The 24,642-nt window shown below is 34.6% G+C and overlaps 1 long non-coding RNA gene across 1 annotated transcript in view; it reads right to left on the reverse strand.

Annotated features, from left to right (window-relative positions):
- The window catches only part of LOC137629070 (uncharacterized), a 119,021-nt gene extending 98,339 nt beyond the window's left edge, over positions 1-20,682 (reverse strand). The window contains exon 1 of the long non-coding RNA XR_011041437.1: positions 20,580-20,682. This is a non-coding gene — a long non-coding RNA (uncharacterized lncRNA). The remainder of the gene's footprint in view (positions 1-20,579) is intronic.
- Positions 20,683-24,642: the final 3,960 nt, after the last annotated feature.

Genomic DNA, 24,642 nt, shown 5'->3' on the forward strand with positions numbered 1-24,642 from the left:
ACCACATATAAAATAACAAAGACAATAACAGAGTTAACAAGACGATATGGTAGAGTACCAGGTAACTAAAATAACGTTTGTCTCCGGCAGAAAATAAACAAACATGAAACATTGCTAGTCTGCACAACTATATATATATATATATATATATATATATATATATATATATATATATATATATATATATATATATATATATATATATATATATATATATAAAACAATAATAATGTCAACATGAAGATGATGCAGTAGAGATATAGCTAACAAAAATTTTGCAATGATACAAATACTTTACCTCAGGTAAAAAATAACGAAGCAAGAAACATTGCCATTCTGGATACATAAAATAACAAAGAAAACAATATCGTCAACATAGAAACTATATGTTAGAAGAGCAGCTAATTGAAATAACGCAAGGAAACTAATACTAAGTTTGCCTCCGGTAAAAATTAACAAACAAGAAACATTGCCGGCCTAGAAAAACACAATAACAAAGACAATAACTTCAACAAGGGAATGTGGTAAAGTACCAGCTAACAAAAATCTCGCAATGATACAAATACGATGTTTGCCTCCGGTAGAAGATAAATAAACCAGAAACATTACCAGCCAGGAGCAATAAAATGACAAAGACAATATCAACAAGGAAATGATGTGGCAGAGTACCAAGTGACTAAGATAACGCAATGAAGCAAATACAAAGTTTGCCTCAGGTAGAAGATAAATAAACCAGAAACATTACCAGCATGAAACAATAAAATAACGAAGACAATATCAACAAGGAAATGATGTTGTAGAGTACCAAGTAACAAAGATAGCGCAATGAAACAAATACAAAGTTTGCCCCTGGTAAGAAAATGAACAAACAAGACACAAAATGAACAAACAAGACACACAACTTGCTGCCGGAACAAAGAAAGGAAAGCTGCACCCGCAGGTCACTGAGGTAGAAAATGAAAGTGAATGAAATGCTATTTGTTTGAGCCACCAAGATTCCAGGAGCTTTGAAAAGCTTTATATTTTGGTAATACGTTTGTTCTGGTTTATTCTTATTATATGGGAAGGAATGAGGTTTATAATACGTTTAAAAAGCTAAAAAAAAAATTAAACTTGGCAACGAATATTAAGTCAGGAGGATACATGAATTTCTTGTGATAAACGACGATAATAGGAAAAAGTTTTGAGCTTTACGTAGCTAAAAAACAAAAAATTTATAATTTTGTAGATATAAAAAAAGCTACAGAATGATTTTTCTGTACATTTATATAAATAAGGGAATGGGGTTTCATCAACATTTTGGAAACAAAAGAAGGGTTTTCTAAAAGTTATCGAGCATAAAGAATGATTTAATTTTCTTGTACAAATTGAACAACAAAGAAGGATGTTTTTATATATGTTTGTCGTTAATTTTTGTTTGTTTATAAAAACTATCAAGTTAATTTCTGAGCGTCGTGATTCACAAGAATTGATTTTCCTCCTTTTTTTCAAGGTAAACATTTTTTTTTTTACATATGACACCAAGGAATGACATTTTGTTAGTATCTAGTGTAAAGGAATAAATTTCTTATGCGTATATGACGATAATGAATGAAGCATCTTTATGTTTACGGAGCGAAGGAATTGAAATAGTAAATATAAAAGACCAATACTTTGTCACATACAATGAGCGGGGTTTTTGAAATACAGTATATCAAACCAAAAGTCAAATTTTGTATACGTATGTGAAGTTGTTGAATAAAAGCACAGTAAAATAACTCGGAATAAATTTGTTGCATGCTGACGAGGCTAAACAATTGACTTTTAACGTAAATGAAGGTAAATATGGGAAACTTTGCAAACATATCATGCTATAGTATCAATTATAGTGCACTTTCATGCATGAGACACTATATTATACATACATACATGCATGCATGCATACACACACACACACACACACACACACACACACACACACATATATATATATATATATATATATATATATATATATATATATATTTATATATATATACATACATATATATATATATATATATATATATATATATATATATATATACACACACGTGTGTGTGTAAATGTGTGTAAGCATATATACACACATATACATAGACAGACAGACACACACACACACACACATATATATATATATATATATATATATATATACATATATATATATATATATATATATATATATATATATATATATATATATAACATACATGCGTGTGACTAAACTGCATATGGTATCAAGGATTTGATCCTGTTAACACCTAAAATTAAAGAATGTACTTTTGTAATGTTTACTTATATGTAAATGAAGATAAGTGATATTTTTCCTACTCACACGAAACGAATAATGTAACTTTTATCTACACAAGGTTATATAAAGGACTAAGGGTTGAATAAGAATTAACCATCGATTACAATGAAAGAAGGTAGCAATATAAGCTAAAAGAGACAAAGTCAACACTTAAACAACTTGAAATATATTGCAATTTAATTTAATTTCAGTGATTATCTTTCATTTGGAATACCTATACCTATGGCTTTATCTCTGATTTTTTTTTTTTTTTTTTTTTTTTGGATAAACACAATATCTTGAAAAGATTGCAGTTCAACAACAGTAAAATCGATTAAAATCGAAGTGGCAAAATCCTATTTTGATATCAATTAAATGTTCAAAACTACCGACTTCACCAATGCCTTTTTGTTTGTACCTATCTGAGGAGATTTTAATAATACATCTCTCTCTCTCTCTCTCTCTCTCTCTCTCTCTCTCTCTCTCTCTCTCTCTCTCTCTCTCTCTCAATCTAGTTTCCTAATTTTAATTAAAAATAGATATAGATTAGAACTGCCTTAAAATTTCAACATTCTTTTTATCTTTTTCTTGATATTATTGTCATTACCTCCCTGCTACCACGACCAATTCATTACTACAATTGTTCCCATGATTATCATTATTATTACTATTGCTGAAAATATCTGACAATATAAAACAAGCAACTTCCACCAAACAAACAAACAATCTTTGAGCCAAAGGCTTCCAATAAGTAAGGAGAATATGAAGAAAAGGAGGAGGAGGAGAAGGCACATATTTCTAAGGTCAGATCATCCTGTCTCTCAACCACGAAAGTAGATAGCATCTCTTTAAAAGGGATTATATATTTTTTCTAGACTCTCAGATAGCAGCGAATGTGTTTTTAATATATTCAAGATTTAATTATTTCTCTATATGGCTTGGCCTAAAAACAATATTCTTTCTTTTATTATTTTCTTGTTATAATTAGATTCCAAATCTTCAATTCCTAATTTAGATCAATTTTAATCTTGTTACCTGTGAGGGCAGTAGATTACAAAACATATTTTGATATGTTCTCAGATGACCAAATTAAGGATTTTTCGATTATCATTTATCCTTTCCCAAATGATTGCAATAGATTTTGAAACGCATTTCTATATTTTCTTGAAGGATATAATGATAGATTTTTCGGTATTTATTTACCCTTAAACCACTCTCGTAAAGATGGAATTAAGACCTACAGAAAGAGTTTTTCTGTAGGTCCTTAACCTAGTGGTGACTATTGACTTAGTCATGGGAATTGCTAGAAAACAACAGACTCCCTAATAATTACTAGATGGTGAAATCTAATTTAGCAATAACTATTTACTTGATGTTATTTATTTAAAGTATTATGATGTAGATTGTTTGATGAAAGCCATCTAAATGCTTCTAACATACTGAGTACTTCCCATTTAACATAATGCATATCTCCGATACATTAAGCACTGAGACTTTCCTTTTTTAATTCTTACCTAGGTGGAAATATGCACCGATACATATTTGAACAAAGCTACATACTTTTGCAATTCCTAATTAGTTTCTGGTTAAAAGATACATGGGTAAGCAAAGTCTTGAACAAATTAACATCAGGCTAAAGATCCATGTTCAGGAACCAAGATGAATAACTAGTTATTTTCAATATTTGACGGCTTCAGAAAAATGATGTACTCTATGCCAGAGGACTTCTAGCAACACCACACTCACGCGATTTAAAGTACACAGTTAAAAATTTGCTTTAAAAAAAACGGAAAATGGCTGACAACAGTTATTCCAGTATTTTTACCGTTTAAAACGGATATATTGACGTAAAAGAGTGATATTACGGTCACCAACCCGTAAAAGATAATAACAAAGTAAAGTAAAATTATGGTCGCCAGTATTTTACTGTAATACAGTTGAGAACAGTATACTTTTAGGGAGAATTTCCGATTAAGATTACGGTTTTTCTAACAGTGTATGTTTATGAGATCTTTAGTTCAATTCCGAAAACGAATATTGTGTCATCGGCCCAGATGATTGCTAATCAATTTGAAGTTTAATTAAACTCCGGATTTTGGGGAGTTTCAATGCATAACAAGAAACAAATAATATCTTTCTTTCTATTATAATTTCTTGTCCATCTCGTAAAAGCTAAGAGATGAGACAAACAGATATTGCCAAGTAATATTACTTTGCTGGTTTTGTTTAGAAAATAATAATTATTATTCATTGAAATAGAATATTATTTAGAATATAATTTATGCTCGATACTACTGTATCGAGCTGTATAATATGTTTGACAGTAAGATGAGAAAAACTTACAATCGATAATTCGGAGCATTTTGAACGAGTCACTGTTTTTCTTGGCAGTGTTATACCTGTTTTTTACATTAAACATTAACATATAGAGAATTTAAGGTAATGATAAATCTGTTAGGTTTCAACTTCCCTTCGGTCATTATCCATATCACGTCAAAAATATTTACTCTGTTACTTTTTTATATCTTCAAAAATATTTACTCTACTACTTTTTGATATTTTAAAAAACATTTACTCTACTACTTTCTTATATCAAAAATGTGTACTATGGTAATTGTTGACATGTCCTCAAAAATATTTATTCTACTTCTGTTTGAGAATATCTTCGAATGGTCACAATACAAATGCCTGCTTAAACAAATCACCTTTACTCGCAAGTTTTTGCTGCTTTCAACAGAAATGCTGTGACACCCTCTCGCGTTACCCAAGTGTTTCTCATGTTGCACTCTGCAAATAGAATGAAACCTTGCAAAACCGTAGTCACCAAAAGATTGTACTTTTAATATCCAGAAGTAAGCATACATAATTCTCAATCTACCAGTGGGTGCATCGCATTTTTTGATAATTATTATCAAATATCAAATCATGTATCTTGTTACAGTAACGAATAAAAATAAACATAAGAAATCATATAGAAGCATATGGTGCATTGAACTCTCTCTTTAGTTTGTTAGTCATACTGTCTTACCCTTTGTACATAACCAAACACTTTGCACAGTATTAACGACGTAAATATCTTGATAATATTTTGATAAAAGAAATGTTAATGTTATTCAACTTTCTCCTCACTTCCACATACATACACAAAACTAATTTGGACAATGGCCATCTTACCCACTGAAATGTATCAAAGCAATTTCACAAAAACAGACAAACCCGAATTCTTTTCCCAAAAATTTGGCTTAAAAAGTACACAGCACTGGAGTTGTTACACTACTATCAGTATGGAAGTGCAGTGTTTGACCAATGGAAACAAACAGGCACATCTACCACAAAAAAAAAAAAAAAAAAAATACTGACGTGCATACACATACAAACATGTACACGAACAGATGAAGCATGGTATGCGTACCCGTCTGTAAAGGTGAGAGGAAATGGCATTATGTGGCCTTTTCTTCCGATGCTGAAGGCACTTCATGTGAAAGGGTCTCTTGGAACATGAATGATGTTAATTGTTATTAACTGTTTAGATGGGGTGAAGCAATGATAGGGCACTGACTTGCTTCCCCTTCCCAACTCATGATAATTCAAATGTAGAATAACTGCTTTGAACTTGCACGTGATTTGATCAATCATATGAACAAACAATTAATTATGCAATTTTATTGCTTTGCCATGCCTTGATCAGACCGGAGATCCTCTTTGGTAGATCAACTCAGAAATTATAAGTATTTTTACTGTACAATTATAGATATAAAAATAAGTTTGAGTGATAGTGCTAATAATACGAAATTTTATGATATGCATTAAAAATTTCACACGCCATAAAATTGTAAAAAATACACATATTTTTTTAAAGATAGTAGAAAACGTATCAATAAATATCTGTAAAATGGATATCATATTAATCACTTAATATGATGAATAATAAAGTAAAAGGAAGTAAAGCTAATTTATCAAAACCAGACAATATAAAATTAAACAAATAAAATCGTATATACCACAACTAACAACAACCACAAGATAATCATAGTAACAATAACAACAATGATACAAACAAGATAATAACACCCAGAATAAAGCAATATCATATAACCATAAAACCCCAATAATTATAATGCCAGAATTAAAAGGAAGAAAGAAAGAAAGGACGAAAGAAAGAAAAACACGAACAATAAAAACCAATATTACCGGATAAGAACGACGAACAAAGATGATGATTTCAGATTTCGAGTCAAAGATCCAGTCGGTGGGTGAAAGCTTTTTGGGGAAATGACATTTATTGGTTTGCACAGACAGACGAACGAACAAGAGGAGGAGGAGGAAATTTGAAAGCTGTTGTTCAGGATCACGATTTGCTATGTGGGGAGAAAAAAAAGAGGTTCCTGAAGAATGATGAATATTGATTGAATATATTTAGCATCACATTATAGCTATGAGGTTTAGGACTTTTTATTTATTTCATTTGAAAACAGACCTTATCTATGTTGCTAGTTTAAACAACGTTAGTAACGCTAGATTGATATTATTATTATTACTATTATTATTATTATTATTATTATTATTATTATTGTTGTTGTTGTTGTTGTTGTAATCCGCACTTTAGTCTCTGTGTTTCCACTATCTCGTAAGTTCCTTACACAAACAAACATTACGTAATTATCATCAAATGGAAATTACATTTCCATGTATAAGGTGATGATGTCAATAAATTATGTTTATCCAAGTAATCTATCATATTCACGGGCATACTTAACCATCCATAATGCAATTTATTTTTACATTGCCGTCTAAAATGTATCAATTTACATATATTAAAAATCTTATGTATATCACGAATCTTTCCTACATCTACACTGATAACAATCTACCGTACATTTGTGAACATTAAAAAACTTAAAGGCACATTAACGTTGTAAACGTTATGGAAGCTGTCTGAGCAAATATCTGGCAGTAATTTTTGCCTTCTGGGGACGTCGTAAACGTTATACTTGCTGTCTGAGCAACGATCTGGCAGTAATTCTAGCCTACTGGAGATGTAAACATTATAGCTGCTGTCTGAACAAAGACCTGGCAGTAATTTTAGCCTACTGAAGGCGTTGTAAATGTTATAGATGATGTTTGAGCAAAGACCTGGCGGTAATTTTAGCCTTCTGGAAACATTGTAAACGTTATAGATGCTGTCTGAGCAAAGATCTGGCAGTAATTTTAGCCTTCTGGAAACATTGTAAACGTTATAGATGCTGTCTGAGCAAAGATCTGACAGTAATTTTAGCTTTCTGGAAACATTGTAAACGTTATAGATGCTGTCTGAGCAAAGATCTGACAGTAATTTTAGCTTTCTGGAAACATTGTAAACGTTATAGATGCTGTCTGAGCAAAGATCTGGCGGTAATTTTAGCCTTCTGGAAACATTGTAAACGTTATAGATGCTGTCTGAGCAAAGATCTGACAGTAATTTTAGCTTTCTGGAAACATTGTAAACGTTATAGATGCTGTCTGAGCAAAGATCTGACAGTAATTTTAGCTTTCTGGAAACATTGTAAACGTTATAGATGCTGTCTGAGCAAAGATCTGGCGGTAATTTTAGCCTTCTGGAAACATTGTAAACGTTATAGATGCTGTCTGAGCAAAGATCTGACAGTAATTTTAGCTTTCTGGAAACATTGTAAACGTTATAGATGCTGTCTGAGCAAAGATCTGACAGTAATTTTAGCTTTCTGGAAACATTGTAAACGTTATAGATGCTGTCTGAGCAAAGATCTGACAGTAATTTTAGCTTTCTGGAAACATTGTAAACGTTATAGATGCTGTCTGAGCAAAAATCTGGCGGTAATTTTAGCTTTCTGGAAACATTGTAAACGTTATGGAACCTGTCTGAGCAAAGATCTGGCAGTAATTTTAGCCTTCTGGAAACATTGTAAACGTTATAGATGCTGTCTGAGCAAAGATCTGGCGGTAATTTTAGCCTTCTGGAAACATTGTAAACGTTATAGATGCTGTCTGAGCAAAGATCTGACAGTGATTTTAGCTTTCTGGAAACATTGTAAACGTTATAGATGCTGTCTGAGCAAAGATCTGGCGGTAATTTTAGCTTTCTGGAAACATTGTAAACGTTATAGATGCTGTCTGAGCAAAGATCTGGCGGTAATTTTAGCTTTCTGGAAACATTGTAAACATTATAGCTGCTGTCTGAGCAAAGATCTGGCGGTAATTTTAGCCTTCTGGAAACATTGTAAACGTTATAGATGCTGTCTGAGCAAAGATCTGACAGTAATTTTAGCTTTCTGGAAACATTGTAAACGTTATAGATGCTGTCTGAGCAAAGATCTGGCGGTAATTTTAGCTTTCTGGAAACATTGTAAACATTATAGCTGCTGTCTGAGCAAAGATCTGGCGGTAATTTTAGCCTTCTGGAAACATTGTAAACGTTATAGATGCTGTCTGAGCAAAGATCTGAGAGTAATTTTAGCTTTCTGGAAACATTGTAAACGTTATAGATGCTGTCTGAGCAAAGATCTGGCAGTAATTTTAGCTTTCTGGAAACATTGTAAACGTTATAGATGCTGTCTGAGCAAAGATCTGGCGGTAATTTTAGCTTTCTGGAAACATTGTAAACGTTATGGAACCTGTCTGAGCAAAGATCTGGCAGTAATTTTAGCCTTCTGGAAACATTGTAAACGTTATAGATGCTGTCTGAGCAAAGATCTGGCGGTAATTTTAGCCTTCTGGAAACATTGTAAACGTTATAGATGCTGTCTGAGCAAAGATCTGACAGTAACTTTAGCTTTCTGGAAACATTGTAAACGTTATAGATGCTGTCTGAGCAAAGATCTGGCGGTAATTTTAGCTTTCTGGAAACATTGTAAACGTTATAGATGCTGTCTGAGCAAAGATCTGGCAGTAATTTTAGCTTTCTGGAGACGTCGTAAACATTATAGCTGCTGTCTGAGCAAAGATCTGGCGGTAATTTTAGCCTTCTGGAAACATTGTAAACGTTATAGATGCTGTCTGAGCAAAGATCTGACAGTAATTTTAGCTTTCTGGAAACATTGTAAACGTTATAGATGCTGTCTGAGCAAAGATCTGGCGGTAATTTTAGCTTTCTGGAAACATTGTAAACATTATAGCTGCTGTCTGAGCAAAGATCTGGCGGTAATTTTAGCCTTCTGGAAACATTGTAAACGTTATAGATGCTGTCTGAGCAAAGATCTGACAGTAATTTTAGCTTTCTGGAAACATTGTAAACATTATAGCTGCTGTCTGAGCAAAGATCTGGCGGTAATTTTAGCCTTCTGGAAACATTGTAAACGTTATAGATGCTGTCTGAGCAAAGATCTGGCGGTAATTTTAGCTTTCTGGAAACATTGTAAACGTTATAGATGCTGTCTGAGCAAAGATCTGGCAGTAATTTTAGCCTTCTGGAGACGTCGTAAACATTATAGCTGCTGTCTGAGCAAAGATCTGGCGGTAATTTTAGCCTTCTGGAAACATTGTAAACGTTATAGATGCTGTCTGAGCAAAGATCTGACAGTAATTTTAGCTTTCTGGAAACATTGTAAACGTTATAGATGCTGTCTGAGCAAAGATCTGGCGGTAATTTTAGCTTTCTGGAAACATTGTAAACGTTATAGATGCTGTCTGAGCAAAGATCTGGCAGTAATTTTAGCCTTCTGGAGACGTCGTAAACATTATAGCTGCTGTCTGAGCAAAGATCTGGCGGTAATTTTAGCCTTCTGGAAACATTGTAAACGTTATAGATGCTGTCTGAGCAAAGATCTGGCGGTAATTTTAGCTTTCTGGAAACATTGTAAACGTTATGGAACCTGTCTGAGCAAAGATCTGGCAGTAATTTTAGCCTTCTGGAGACGTCGTAAACATTATAGCTGCTGTCTGAGCAAAGATCTGGCGGTAATTTTAGCCTTCTGGAAACATTGTAAACGTTATAGATGCTGTCTGAGCAAAGATCCGACAGTAATTTTAGCTTTCTGGAAACATTGTAAACGTTATAGATGCTGTCTGAGCAAAGATCTGGCGGTAATTTTAGCTTTCTGGAAACATTGTAAACGTTATAGATGCTGTCTGAGCAAAGATCTGGCAGTAATTTTAGCCTTCTGGAGACGTCGTAAACATTATAGCTGCTGTCTGAGCAAAGATCTGGCGGTAATTTTAGCCTTCTGGAAACATTGTAAACGTTATAGATGCTGTCTGAGCAAAGATCTGGCGGTAATTTTAGCTTTCTGGAAACATTGTAAACGTTATAGATGCTGTCTGAGCAAAGATCTGACAGTAATTTTAGCTTTCTGGAGACGTCGTAAACATTATAGCTGCTGTCTGAGCAAAGATCTGGCGGTAATTTTAGCCTTCTGGAAACATTGTAAACGTTATAGATGCTGTCTGAGCAAAGATCTGACAGTAATTTTAGCTTTCTGGAAACATTGTAAACGTTATAGATGCTGTCTGAGCAAAGATCTGACAGTAATTTTAGCTTTCTGGAAACATTGTAAACGTTATAGATGCTGTCTGAGCAAAGATCTGGCGGTAATTTTAGCTTTCTGGAAACATTGTAAACGTTATGGAACCTGTCTGAGCAAAGATCTGGCAGTAATTTTAGCCTTCTGGAAACATTGTAAACGTTATAGATGCTGTCTGAGCAAAGATCTGGCGGTAATTTTAGCCTTCTGGAAACATTGTAAACGTTATAGATGCTGTCTGAGCAAAGATCTGACAGTAATTTTAGCTTTCTGGAAACATTGTAAACGTTATAGATGCTGTCTGAGCAAAGATCTGGCGGTAATTTTAGCTTTCTGGAAACATTGTAAACGTTATGGAACCTGTCTGAGCAAAGATCTGGCAGTAATTTTAGCCTTCTGGAAACATTGTAAACGTTATAGATGCTGTCTGAGCAAAGATCTGGCGGTAATTTTAGCCTTCTGGAAACATTGTAAACGTTATAGATGCTGTCTGAGCAAAGATCTGACAGTAATTTTAGCTTTCTGGAAACATTGTAAACGTTATAGATGCTGTCTGAGCAAAGATCTGGCGGTAATTTTAGCTTTCTGGAAACATTGTAAACGTTATGGAACCTGTCTGAGCAAAGATCTGGCAGTAATTTTAGCTTTCTGGAGACGTCGTAAACATTATAGCTGCTGTCTGAGCAAAGATCTGGCGGTAATTTTAGCCTTCTGGAAACATTGTAAACGTTATAGATGCTGTCTGAGCAAAGATCTGACAGTAATTTTAGCTTTCTGGAAACATTGTAAACGTTATAGATGCTGTCTGAGCAAAGATCTGGCGGTAATTTTAGCTTTCTGGAAACATTGTAAACGTTATGGAACCTGTCTGAGCAAAGATCTGGCAGTAATTTTAGCCTTCTGGAGACGTCGTAAACATTATAGCTGCTGTCTGAGCAAAGATCTGGCGGTAATTTTAGCCTTCTGGAAACATTGTAAACGTTATAGATGCTGTCTGAGCAAAGATCTGACAGTAATTTTAGCTTTCTAGAAACATTGTAAACGTTATAGATGCTGTCTGAGCAAAGATCTGGCGGTAATTTTAGCTTTCTGGAAACATTGTAAACGTTATGGAACCTGTCTGAGCAAAGATCTGGCAGTAATTTTAGCCTTCTGGAGACGTCGTAAACATTATAGCTGCTGTCTGAGCAAAGATCTGGCGGTAATTTTAGCCTTCTGGAAACATTGTAAACGTTATAGATGCTGTCTGAGCAAAGATCTGACAGTAATTTTAGCTTTCTGGAAACATTGTAAACGTTATAGATGCTGTCTGAGCAAAGATCTGGCGGTAATTTTAGCTTTCTGGAAACATTGTAAACGTTATAGATGCTGTCTGAGCAAAGATCTGGCGGTAATTTTAGCTTTCTGGAAACATTGTAAACGTTATGGAACCTGTCTGAGCAAAGATCTGGCAGTAATTTTAGCCTTCTGGAGACGTCGTAAACATTATAGCTGCTGTCTGAGCAAAGATCTGGCGGTAATTTTAGCCTTCTGGAAACATTGTAAACGTTATAGATGCTGTCTGAGCAAAGATCTGACAGTAATTTTAGCTTTCTAGAAACATTGTAAACGTTATAGATGCTGTCTGAGCAAAGATCTGGCGGTAATTTTAGCTTTCTGGAAACATTGTAAACGTTATGGAACCTGTCTGAGCAAAGATCTGGCAGTAATTTTAGCCTTCTGGAGACGTCGTAAACATTATAGCTGCTGTCTGAGCAAAGATCTGGCGGTAATTTTAGCCTTCTGGAAACATTGTAAACGTTATAGATGCTGTCTGAGCAAAGATCTGACAGTAATTTTAGCTTTCTGGAAACATTGTAAACGTTATAGATGCTGTCTGAGCAAAGATCTGGCGGTAATTTTAGCTTTCTGGAAACATTGTAAACGTTATAGATGCTGTCTGAGCAAAGATCTGGCGGTAATTTTAGCTTTCTGGAAACATTGTAAACGTTATAGATGCTGTCTGAGCAAAGATCTGGCGGTAATTTTAGCTTTCTGGAAACATTGTAAACGTTATAGATGCTGTCTGAGCAAAGATCTGACAGTAATTTTAGCTTTCTGGAAACATTGTAAACGTTATAGATGCTGTCTGAGCAAAGATCTGGCGGTAATTTTAGCTTTCTGGAAACATTGTAAACGTTATAGATGCTGTCTGAGCAAAGATCTGACAGTAATTTTAGCTTTCTGGAAACATTGTAAACGTTATAGATGCTGTCTGAGCAAAGATCTGGCGGTAATTTTAGCTTTCTGGAAACATTGTAAACGTTATAGATGCTGTCTGAGCAAAGATCTGACAGTAATTTTAGCTTTCTGGAAACATTGTAAACGTTATAGATGCTGTCTGAGCAAAGATCTGACAGTAATTTTAGCTTTCTGGAAACATTGTCAACGTTATAGATGCTGTCTGAGCAAAGATCTGGCGGTAATTTTAGCTTTCTGGAAACATTGTAAACGTTATAGATGCTGTCTGAGCAAAGATCTGGCGGTAATTTTAGCTTTCTGGAAACATTGTAAACATTATAGCTGCTGTCTGAGCAAAGATCTGGCGGTAATTTTAGCCTTCTGGAAACATTGTAAACGTTATAGATGCTGTCTGAGCAAAGATCTGACAGTAATTTTAGCCTTCTGGAAACATTGTAAACGTTATAGATGCTGTCTGAGCAAAGATCTGACAGTAATTTTAGCTTTCTGGAAACATTGTAAACATTATAGCTGCTGTCTGAACAAAGATCTGGCGGTAATTTTAGCCTTCTGGAAACATTGTAAACGTTATAGATGCTGTCTGAGCAAAGATCTGACAGTAATTTTAGCTTTCTGGAAACATTGTAAACGTTATAGATGCTGTCTGAGCAAAGATCTGGCGGTAATTTTAGCCTTCTTGAAGCATTGTAAACGTTATAGATGCTGTCTGAGCAAAGATCTGACAGTAATTTTAGCTTTCTGGAAACATTGTAAACATTATAGCTGCTGTCTGAGCAAAGATCTGGCGGTAATTTTAGCCTTCTGGAAACATTGTAAACGTTATAGATGCTGTCTGAGCAAAGATCTGACAGTAATTTTAGCTTTCTGGAAACATTGTAAACGTTATAGATGCTGTCTGAGCAAAGATCTGACAGTAATTTTAGCCTTCTGGAAACATTGTAAACGTTATAGATACTGTCTGAGCAAAGATCTGACAGTAATTTTAACCTTCTGGAAACATTGCAAACGTTATAGATGCTGTCTGAGCAAAGATCTGACAGTAATTTTAGCCTTCTGGAAACATTGTAAACGTTATAGATGCTGTCTGAGCAAAGATCTGACAGTAATTTTAACCTTCTGGAAACATTGTAAACGTTATAGATGCTGTCTGAGCAAAGATCTGACAGTAATTTTAGCTTTCTGGAAACATTGTAAACGTTATAGATGCTGTCTGAGCAAAGATCTGACAGTAATTTTAGCCTTCTGGAAACATTGTAAACGTTATAGATGCTGTCTGAGCAAAGATCTGGCGGTAATTTTAGCCTTCTTGAAGCATTGTAAACGATATAGATGCTGTATGAGCAAGGATCTGGCAGTATTTTTAGCCTTCTGGAAACATTGTAAACGTTATAGATGCTGTCTGAGCAAAGATCTGACAGTAATTTTGGCTTTCTGGAAACATTGTAAACGTTATAGATGCTGTCTGAGCAAAGATCTGGCAGTAATTTTAGCCTTCTGGAAACATTGTAAACGTTATAGATGCTGTCTGAGCAAAGATCTGGCAGTAATTTTAGCCTTCTGGAAACATCGTAAACGTTATAGATGCTGTCTGAGCAAAGATCTGGCAGTTTATTTTAGCCTTCTGGAAACATTGTAAACGTTATAGATGCTGTCTGAGCAAAGATCTGGCAGTTTATTTTAGCCTTCTGGAAACATTGTAAACGTTATAGATGCTGTCTGAGCAAAGATCTGACAGTAATTTTGGCTTTCTGGAAACATTGTAAACGTTATAGATGCTGTCTGAGCAAAGATCTGGCAGTAATTTTAGCCTTCTGGAAACATTGTAAACGTTATAGATGCTGTCTGAGCAAAGATCTGGCAGTTTATTTTAGCCTTCTGGAAACATCGTAAACGTTTTAGATGCTGTCTGAGCAAAGATCTGACAGTAATTTTGGCTTTCTGAAAACATTGTAAACGTTATAGATGCTGTCTGAGCAAAGATCTGGCAGTAATTTTAGCCTTCTGGAAACATTGTAAACGTTATAGATGCTGTCTGAGCAAAGATCTGACAGTAATTTTGGCTTTCTGGAAACATTGTAAACGTTATAGATGCTGTCTGAGCAAAGACCTGGCAGTAATTTTAGCCTTCTTGAAGCATTGTAAACGTTATAGATGCTGTATGAGCAAGGATCTGGCAGTATTTTTAGCCTTCTGGAAACATTGTAAACGTTATAGATGCTGTCTGAGCAAAGATCTGACAGTAATTTTGGCTTTCTGGAAACATTGTAAACGTTATAGATGCTGTCTGAGCATAGATCTGACAGTAATTTTAGCCTTCTGGAAACATTGTAAACGTTATAGATGCTGTCTGAGCAAAGATCTGGCAGTAATTTTAGCTTTCTGGAAGCATTGTAAACGTCATAGATGCTGTCTGAGCAAAGATCTGGCGGTAATTTTAGCCTTCTGGAAACATTGTAAACGTTATAGATGCTGTCTGAGCAAAGATCTGACAGTAATTTTAGCTTTCTGGAAACATTGTAAACGTTATAGATGCTGTCTGAGCAAAGATCTGGCAGTAATTTTAGCCTTCTGGAAACATTGTAAACGTTATAGATGCTGTCTGAGCAAAGATCTGGCGGTAATTTTAGCCTTCTTGAAGCATTGTAAACGTTATAGATGCTGTCTGAGCAAAGATCTGACAGTAATTTTAGCTTTCTGGAAACATTGTAAACGTTATAGATGCTGTCTGAGCAAAGATCTGACAGTAATTTTAGCCTTCTGGAAACATTGTAAACGTTATAGATGCTCTCTGAGCAAAGATCTGGCAGTAATTTTAGCCTTCTGGAAACATTGTAAACGTTATAGATGCTGTCTGAGCAAAGATCTGGCGGTAATTTTAGCCTTCTTGAAGCATTGTAAACGATATAGATGCTGTATGAGCAAGGATCTGGCAGTATTTTTAGCCTTCTGGAAACATTGTAAACGTTATAGATGCTGTCTGAGCAAAGATCTGACAGTAATTTTGGCTTTCTGGAAACATTGTAAACGTTATAGATGCTGTCTGAGCAAAGATCTGCCAGTAATTTTAGCCTTCTGGAAACATTGTAAACGTTATAGATGCTGTCTGAGCAAAGATCTGGCAGTAATTTTAGCCTTCTGGAAACATTGTAAACGTTATAGATGCTGTCTGAGCAAAGATCTGGCAGTAATTTTAGCCTTCTGGAAACATTGTAAACGTTATAGATGCTGTCTGAGCAAAGATCTGGCAGTAATTTTAGCCTTCTGGAAACATTGTAAACGTTATAGATGCTGTCTGAGCAAAGATCTGGCAGTAATTTTAGCCTTCTGGAAACATTGTAAACGTTATAGATGCTGTCTGAGCAAAGATCTGGCAGTAATTTTAGCCTTCTGGAAACATTGTAAACGTTATAGATGCTGTCTGAGCAAAGATCTGGCAGTAATTTTAGCCTTCTGGAAACATTGTAAACGTTATAGAAGCTGTCTGAGCAAAGATCTTGCAGTAATTTTAGCCTACTGGAAGCATTGCAAATATTATAGAAGCTGTCAGAGCAAAGATCTGGCACAAATTTTAGCTTTCTGGAAGATTGTAAACGTTATAGATGCTGTCTGAGCAAAGACCTGGCAGTAATTTTAGCTTTCTGGAAACATTGTAAACGTTATAGATGCTGTCTGAGCAAAGACCTGGCAGTAATTTTAGCTTTCTGGAAACATTGTAAACGTTATAGATGCTGTCTGAGCAAAGACCTGGCAGTAATTTTAGCTTTCTGGAAACATTGTAAACGTTATAGAAGCTGTCTGAGCAAAGACCTGGCAGTAATTTTAGCTTTCTGGAAACATTGTAAACGTTATAGATGCTGTCTGAGCAAAGACCTGGCAGTAATTTTAGCTTCTGGAAACATTGTAAACGTTATAGATGCTGTCTGAGCAAAGACCTGGCAGTAATTTTAGCCTTCTGGAGGCGTTGTAAACGTTATAAAAGCTGTCTGAGCAAAGATCTGGCAGTAGTTTTATTCTTCTTGAAGCGTTGTAAACGTTATAAGTGCTGTCTGAGCAAAGACCTGGCAGTAATTTTAGCTTTCTGGAAACATTGTAAACGTTATAGATGCTGTCTGAGCAAAGACCTGGCAGTAATTTTAGCTTTCTGGAAACATTGTAAACGTTATAGATGCTGTCTGAGCAAAGACCTGGCAGTAATTTTAGCTTTCTGGAAACATTGTAAACGTTATAGATACTGTCTGAGCAAAGACCTGGCAGTAATTTTAGCTTTCTGGAAACATTGTAAACGTTATAGATGCTGTCTGAGCAAAGATCTGGCAGTAGTTTTATTCTTCTTGAAGCGTTGTAAACGTTATAAGTGCTGTCTGAGCAAAGACCTGGCAGTAATTTTAGCCCTCTGGAATCGTTGTAAACTTTATAGAAGCTGTCTGAGCAAAGATCTAGCAATAATTTTAGCTTTCTGGAAGCATTGTAAACGTTATAAATGCTGTCTGAGCAAAGATCTCGCAGTAATCTTAGCCTACTAGAAGCGTTGTAAATGGTATAGATGCCCTCTGAGCAAAGATTTGATAAAAACTTACTCTTAGTTAGAAAAGCATAGTAAGGGGACCAAAATATATTAAATAGCCTTAGAAGAAAATGTCATAGTTAGAAAAAAGAATCAGGTTAATAAATTCAAGGCACCAGATGCAAAGGTTTGATAAGGTAGATCTTTAAATAAAATATTAACCAAGAAGTGAACTCAAAACAGGTAAAACTAGATTTTATTCAACACACTAGTGCATTTAGAATGTGAAGAGTTTTAAGAGATCCAATACTCAAAAGTAATTGAGTTTTACTCATATTCCTTTTCAGTCCTACATTCCTGCTTTCTTTATTCAAATCTTCTATCATCTTTTATAATTACTCCCATGATTCACTAAACACAACTATGTCATCTGCAAATCTTGAGTTGTTAAGGTATTCCCTATTAATGTTAATTCCTGCATGTAGTTTTAGGTATACCGCATATGTTTCACACACGTTTGTACACTGTCACGGTTTCGATTGTTATCTTATCACTCACTCTTCCCTGTAATGTTAATAAATCAACCTTCATAAACTTTATAGTTCATTCCTAATGTTGTTTAACTTTTTGTGACGTCCTTGCTCGTACATCCTAGTACTTTAGCTTAGTTGCCTTCACCACACCTCTCAGTTACCACCTAACCGGCGCCTAGCACACTGCTTTCAGAGATAAGGTTAAGAATCCCTGGTATTTTGCAGAAGCAATGTTAGAAGCTGATGAAACATTCATTTCGTTACTTGCTCTCCAGCAGGTAAATAAAAAAATAAGGGATCAACATTCATACTTGAGGAATTACACTGATCTGATTTTGGATAATTTTAGAAATCAATTATAAAGGTCGAAATATTTTCTATCTCTCGTATCTTTGGTATAGAATAAATTGCAAAATAATTCTTTAGTATTTTCAGAATTATCTCCCTTAGGGAACTTATATTTACCTTTCATAGATAAGAAACTATACCTTTTGCTAAGCAAAGGGACACATCCCATATGATTGCAGGGAAGGTGGTTTTGCATCATGAATCATATACTCATTCATTTTTTAAGTCACTTAACACTATTAATATTTACTGTTATGTTTATTTTTCATTTCCCCTCATAAATGGCAGGGGCAAGGGACAGCGGCATTGCCCTATCGAGCAGAACAATGCCCTAATGACTGACCTTATATACATATGATCAGCGTCCAAACCGCCTCTCCACTCAAGCTAGGACAAAGGAGGGCAAAACAACACCTGCTGATGACTCAGCAGATAGACCTATAGGCTCCCACATACAGGGACGTTGCCACATCGGCCACCACAACCCCTATGTATATCGAGGCAGAAATTATGGGGTTTAAAGAGAGACAAGTGTGCATATTCCTGTTGCTAAATTAAGCGCTTTTGTTTATTTTGCTGAATTTATTTCGATACGACCTTTTTAGGGAGATTAAATCCAGTGACAAAGTTTCTTTTCAATATTGGGGCTAAACTCCCAGCTATTGAAAGTAGAAATTTAAATGGGAATACAATGTAATTTGATTGCTATGATTTTTTTTCAAAGTCACTGGTAATGTACGTGGCATGAAAACTCCATAATTCGATAACTGTTCAATAAGCTTACCAGTTCTAAATGTAATATATCTTTAAAACAAAGCTGAGGTTTTAATTTGCAAGGTACCTAGTATGATGGTCTTTATTGTTTCTATAATTTAAAAAAAATAGCATAGAACCGTAGATAGGTTGAAAACGGAAAAAAAATAAAACCTGCAAAGTAATAAAAACCAGGCTTATCTTAGGAGAAATGTCTATTATGGAGACATTAAAAAGGTTCCATAATGCAAACATTGGATTTTACGAAAACCTTCAAACTTGAGTAAAACTAAAACTAAATAATCAACATATTCCATTCAATAGTTGCTACAAGAAGGATGTAGTAAAAGAGATGCGGCTTTTACACACACACACACTCCGAAGTGATAAAAATTCCTTATAAATTTATGAGCTGGAAATAAAGATATTGTGTATCAGGTATGAATCAAGCTGGAAGAAGCGAAGAGACGAACTACAATTCTACATGTCAAGAATTGCTGTGGGTTGATAATCAAACGGAAGTATGCAGGCACTCCAATAAATATAGATATAAGTAAGAGGTAGTCAGCTCATGAGTCTCTCTGGAAAAGTATAGTCATGTACTAAAAGTTACTGTAGAGATTATTGCTGGAATACCTTATATATTTTAGCGGGATGCTGTTATTGCATAAAGCATTTTCACCATGTAAAATTCAACTATAATGTAAAAATCGTTTCTAAAACATAAAAAATAGCTCTTAAATAGCTTAAAATTGAGTCCGCTTCTGGGGAACGGCTTACAGAGGGCCCCAAACTCCCACCTCCTTTAGTCATGTTTTTCGAACCCTCCCCCCCCCCCTTCTTTTAACTTTCTAGATCCGCACTTGTATAAATATATATGTATGTGTGAGTAAATACCTAAGATTGAAGTCAGATACTATGTATATAAAATCCCTTCTGTACAAAAAGAATATCATAAAGGCAAAAATTTCTTTTTAAGTAAATTATAATGCATGAAAATATTACCGGGATCACATTAATCCGGCTGCAAATGACGAGGAAACACGTTATTGGGATTCAAGAGGTTGTTAACACGGTACAGTAATACCTTGATATACAAGCATTATGCATTCCAGAACTGAACTCGTATGTCAAATTGCTCATATCTTTGAATGCTCGTATGTTGGGGCGCTTATCATGAAGAAACCATTATCCATGATTCATTTAACGTTTATGCTAATAAGAATAGACACGGATAGACAGTTTTAAAGCATCACAACTAGAAGCTATTCAAAGGAACTCGTTGATAGATGGACTAGTTAGTAAAAAAGTAACATATACGGATAAAGGCATACAGAAAAAGAAAGATACATGCATATAGCCTTATCTTATTATAACAAAATGAAAAATACCTAATATCAAATAAAAAGACTTACTTGATATTTCCTTTGAATAAAATGTTCCTGGATATTTTGGTGTTGGCTTCTGCCAGAGAAAATCTTCAAGATACCCAAATCACGTGTAGCCTGCAAGAAAGGGTGCTGATGTAGCCTTAAGAAGTCTGGTTTCATTAGCGAAAAAATCTTTACTTACAATTCAAATCAAGAAGGTATTAAGATATTGTAAAATTATTGGGAAAAAATTATGTAACTATACTTATCAAAATTAAACCATCTTAAACTTTAAATGATCGTTAATAAACTTCATTATTCAAATATATTATATAATAAACAATATTTAAATAAAAAACTTGAAACTAATTTTCTTGTCTTTATCAATTACAAACAGTCAATCCGTACTACCATCAAGCAAAGGAAAAGGTGTATGTAATGCTATATTTTATCATTGATATAGAATAAAGAAATCCATGTCATTGCTATTTACATTTACCATCACACTTTTACTGCTCTACTTGCAAAATGAAAATATAACGCTTATTTGAATGTAGTTCATTTATCAATGAGCTTCCTCAAACAGTTTTCCTTAGCTTCCTGTAAAACGGAATGTCTGAAACGTAATAAAAAACTTGACTTACCAAAATCAGAAGGCGAGAAGTGGACGCTCGATCGAGCTCTTGCAATGGAGCAATCAGTCAGTCTTCTTACGCCATCAAAGTCCCTACAACAAACTAAGCTTAATGGCCAGAGCTACTTAACCTGACATACATAACCTAAATGCCATAGTACAAGGTTTGATCTGCATAACCTAAGTATTCTAACCTATTTATAATTTCTGACCGGCCTAACAAAACCCCCATCGCTAAATAACTCAATTCAACCAACGTGTCGCACAACACTAGCAGTAGAGGATTATTCTAATCACCTGGTTATATCAATATCAAAAGCTTTAAGAAACAAAGCAAAGATTATATAGCGGCTCCCTTAACTAGCCCAACCATTCCATCCCACCCATATTCCTAGGCCAAAAGCGCTGATTTGTTTTAGGATATTTTCTTCAGTATTTTGACTGATTCTAAAGTGTCACATAAGAAGGTAATCATTTCCCTTTTGCGTAAATAAACACACGCATTTGTTGTTGCTTATACTCTTACTAACGCCATATGTGATAGCTTATATATTCAAAATTAAAGCAGACGTTATCATTAATTTTGAGACTTGGAAAATATTAATGACAAAGTGAGGGGCAAAAGAAGACTTTGCAATTCGAAAGCTTACAAAAGACCAAACCAACAGATGATGCAGACATCTAAGCAAATAATCTAAATCCTAAAACATCTGAAAAGGAATTACAAATCAAGATTATGAAAATAAAGAATTCAAAACACTAAAAAGAATAATATAAAACACTCACCAACTGCAGCCATCCGCCGAGTTTCTTGCACCATGGATGCAACATTGAAGGCTTTAATTGATAAGTAAAATGGTAACAAAAATTCAAATGGGAAATATTTTGGTAAACAGCAATTTTCAAAGATGTTGGAGATCACAAATCTTTTCACAGAGGAACAAGAATCAACTTCAAGGAACACAGACAGTGCGCAAAGCAAGCAGCAGGGATTAATGCAAGCGGTCGACTGGGAATAAGGAAAGCTTAAGCGAGCAATTCTAAAAGCGACACCACCTTCGCGTGCAGCAAAGATCGAAGATAAGAAGAAGAGAACATCACCTAACCAAAAGGCAACTACCTCCATTATTCTCTTCCTCTGTGAAATGAATGTTCAAGATGTTTTGAAATAAAATTTATACATCATAATTATGGTAATAAGCAAAGCAAGTTTCATTTAACGCTGTAATGTGTGAACTTCTAGTCAAATCCTAAGATTTCTTTTCTGACACAAAGCTTTTCTAGTTTAAAACAAAAGCAAATTAAATTACTCGACAGATTAGCCATTTCTTATTCAATAGAAGCCTTCAACGTAGCATATTGCACACTGAGCCCAAACTAATATACATCTTAATTTTTACACAATTATATAATCACATTTCTGACATGAAAAAATTTCATTGAGAAATAGTATAAACAGTGGAACAATACAGCATAATACAAATCATAAGTTTGCATGTAAATAATACAAAATGTCACAACAAAAATAAGAAAATAAGATTTCAATACAAATAAAACAATCGTATTCGAACAAATATTCAATAATACCTTAAATATTACCAGAGAAAAAATACACATTTTTACATGTTAAAAAAAAAGACATACTGTACTCATCGCAAAATAAAAGAAAAAGACATCCTTTCATAGATCTCAGTGAATGTTACAACATTCTTAGATCACCAAAGGATACCATCTCCTTCAGTGGTAATAGATCCCAAATCACTAAGATAACATTTTCGCTTATTGTGCATATGTAAATTTTCAGTAAGATTTACATCTATGGTACAAAACTATGACTGATTGATTTAAAATTCTCCGGCATCCTAACATCGAAGGTCATTGACGCCGTGCCAAATTCTGAACATAACAATTAAATACCATATTGTAATCAGAATTATCATGTATAAGGCTGGCATTGCAACAAAGACTTAACACTAATATTAAATTAGGAAGAAAAAATCTAAAATTACAGGCTCAGGTGCATCATGGTGATCCTACCTTTATGAAGAGAGTGAATCTGCAAAAAGAATAAAGCAATATTAACTACAGAAAGAAAAATATTAGCCAAGATCGTAAAACAAATATTTACTAATAACAATGATCCTTAGCAAACAAAAACTACTATTCAAACAACAGATACGTTACTTTATTGTTAAGAATTAAGTTTGATATATCAATATAAGACTACATAGCCGATCACATGATGGTTTGCAAAACCAAAATAATCTTGAACATTTTCTCTATACTTAGCAGTGATACCATTATAATCGATATTCCTATCAATTAGTTTATAATTCTAGAGAGGTCAATATTCATCTCCCATGTTCTCCTTGGATTGCACCATTTGGATTCTCTCATTCCTCACAGTAGAAAGTTTTGAATTAGACTGGATTTATGATTTTAGGCTGTATAGCTTAGATATGGGGCCTGTGAGACCATTTAGCACACAACTGCAACAGGGGAAAACCCTGCAGTCACACTATGAATTAAAATTTAGTAGAGAATGATAAAGTAGAATGATGTACAGTAGATGCCAAAACTGATACTAAAAATTGCAAAATTCACAATACGTACTTAATTAGAAACTCTCGCAGAGTTCCCAGTTACTAAATAAAATTACAATTATTTTCATCCTCTCCATCTGATGATAATAATTATAATAATAATAATAATTAACTGTAGAATCACAGAAGGTATTTACCCAAGCTGATCCCAAAGGTTTTCAATTGCAATGAGATCCAGTGAAGAGGCTAGCCAGTTTTTACAACAGATTCAGTTTGTATCTAGACAGTTCTGCACCACACTTGCTCAATGGTTTGGGGCATTGTAGTTCATTAGGAGATAATTAGGGCCCACAGAATAATCATAGCTACAAACAATGGGGAGGATAATGTCATCCCGGATCTGGGCATTAATCATCCCCTGCTGGAACACATGAAAGTCTGTTCAATGCCTACACTGATTCCTGCCCACACCATAACAGAGAGACCATCATAACAATCGTGCTCAACAATGGCACACTGAGCAAAACGTTCCCCAAGGAGCCTCCAAATTCTCTGACGTCTGCCATTCGTGGAGACACAAAATCTAGACTCATCAGAGAAGAGTACACACGACCAGGCCTCAATATTCCAAATGCCTACCTTATCTGACGGTGTCTAGGGGTCAGTCTTTGAGTCACAGTCGGAAGTCTGTCATTCAGACTGTTGGGATACAGTCAGTTTCTCATAGTTGCAAATAATAAGAGAAACTGTCTAACCTAAACACACCTGCCTAACCTAACCCTTAGCCCTACTTACTTAGCCCGAAATTTCTATTTCACTTATATTAGGAAGGTGGAAAACTCCTCTACAAAGCTACTACACATTTTGACAACAGAATCCATGCAGTCACCTGATATGCATTTTTAGGAAGAATGAATTACAAAATCTCAAT

The sequence above is a fragment of the Palaemon carinicauda genome, chromosome 37 (genome assembly GCF_036898095.1).
Source record: "Palaemon carinicauda isolate YSFRI2023 chromosome 37, ASM3689809v2, whole genome shotgun sequence".
In the NCBI taxonomy this organism is placed as follows: Eukaryota; Metazoa; Arthropoda; class Malacostraca; order Decapoda; family Palaemonidae; genus Palaemon; species Palaemon carinicauda.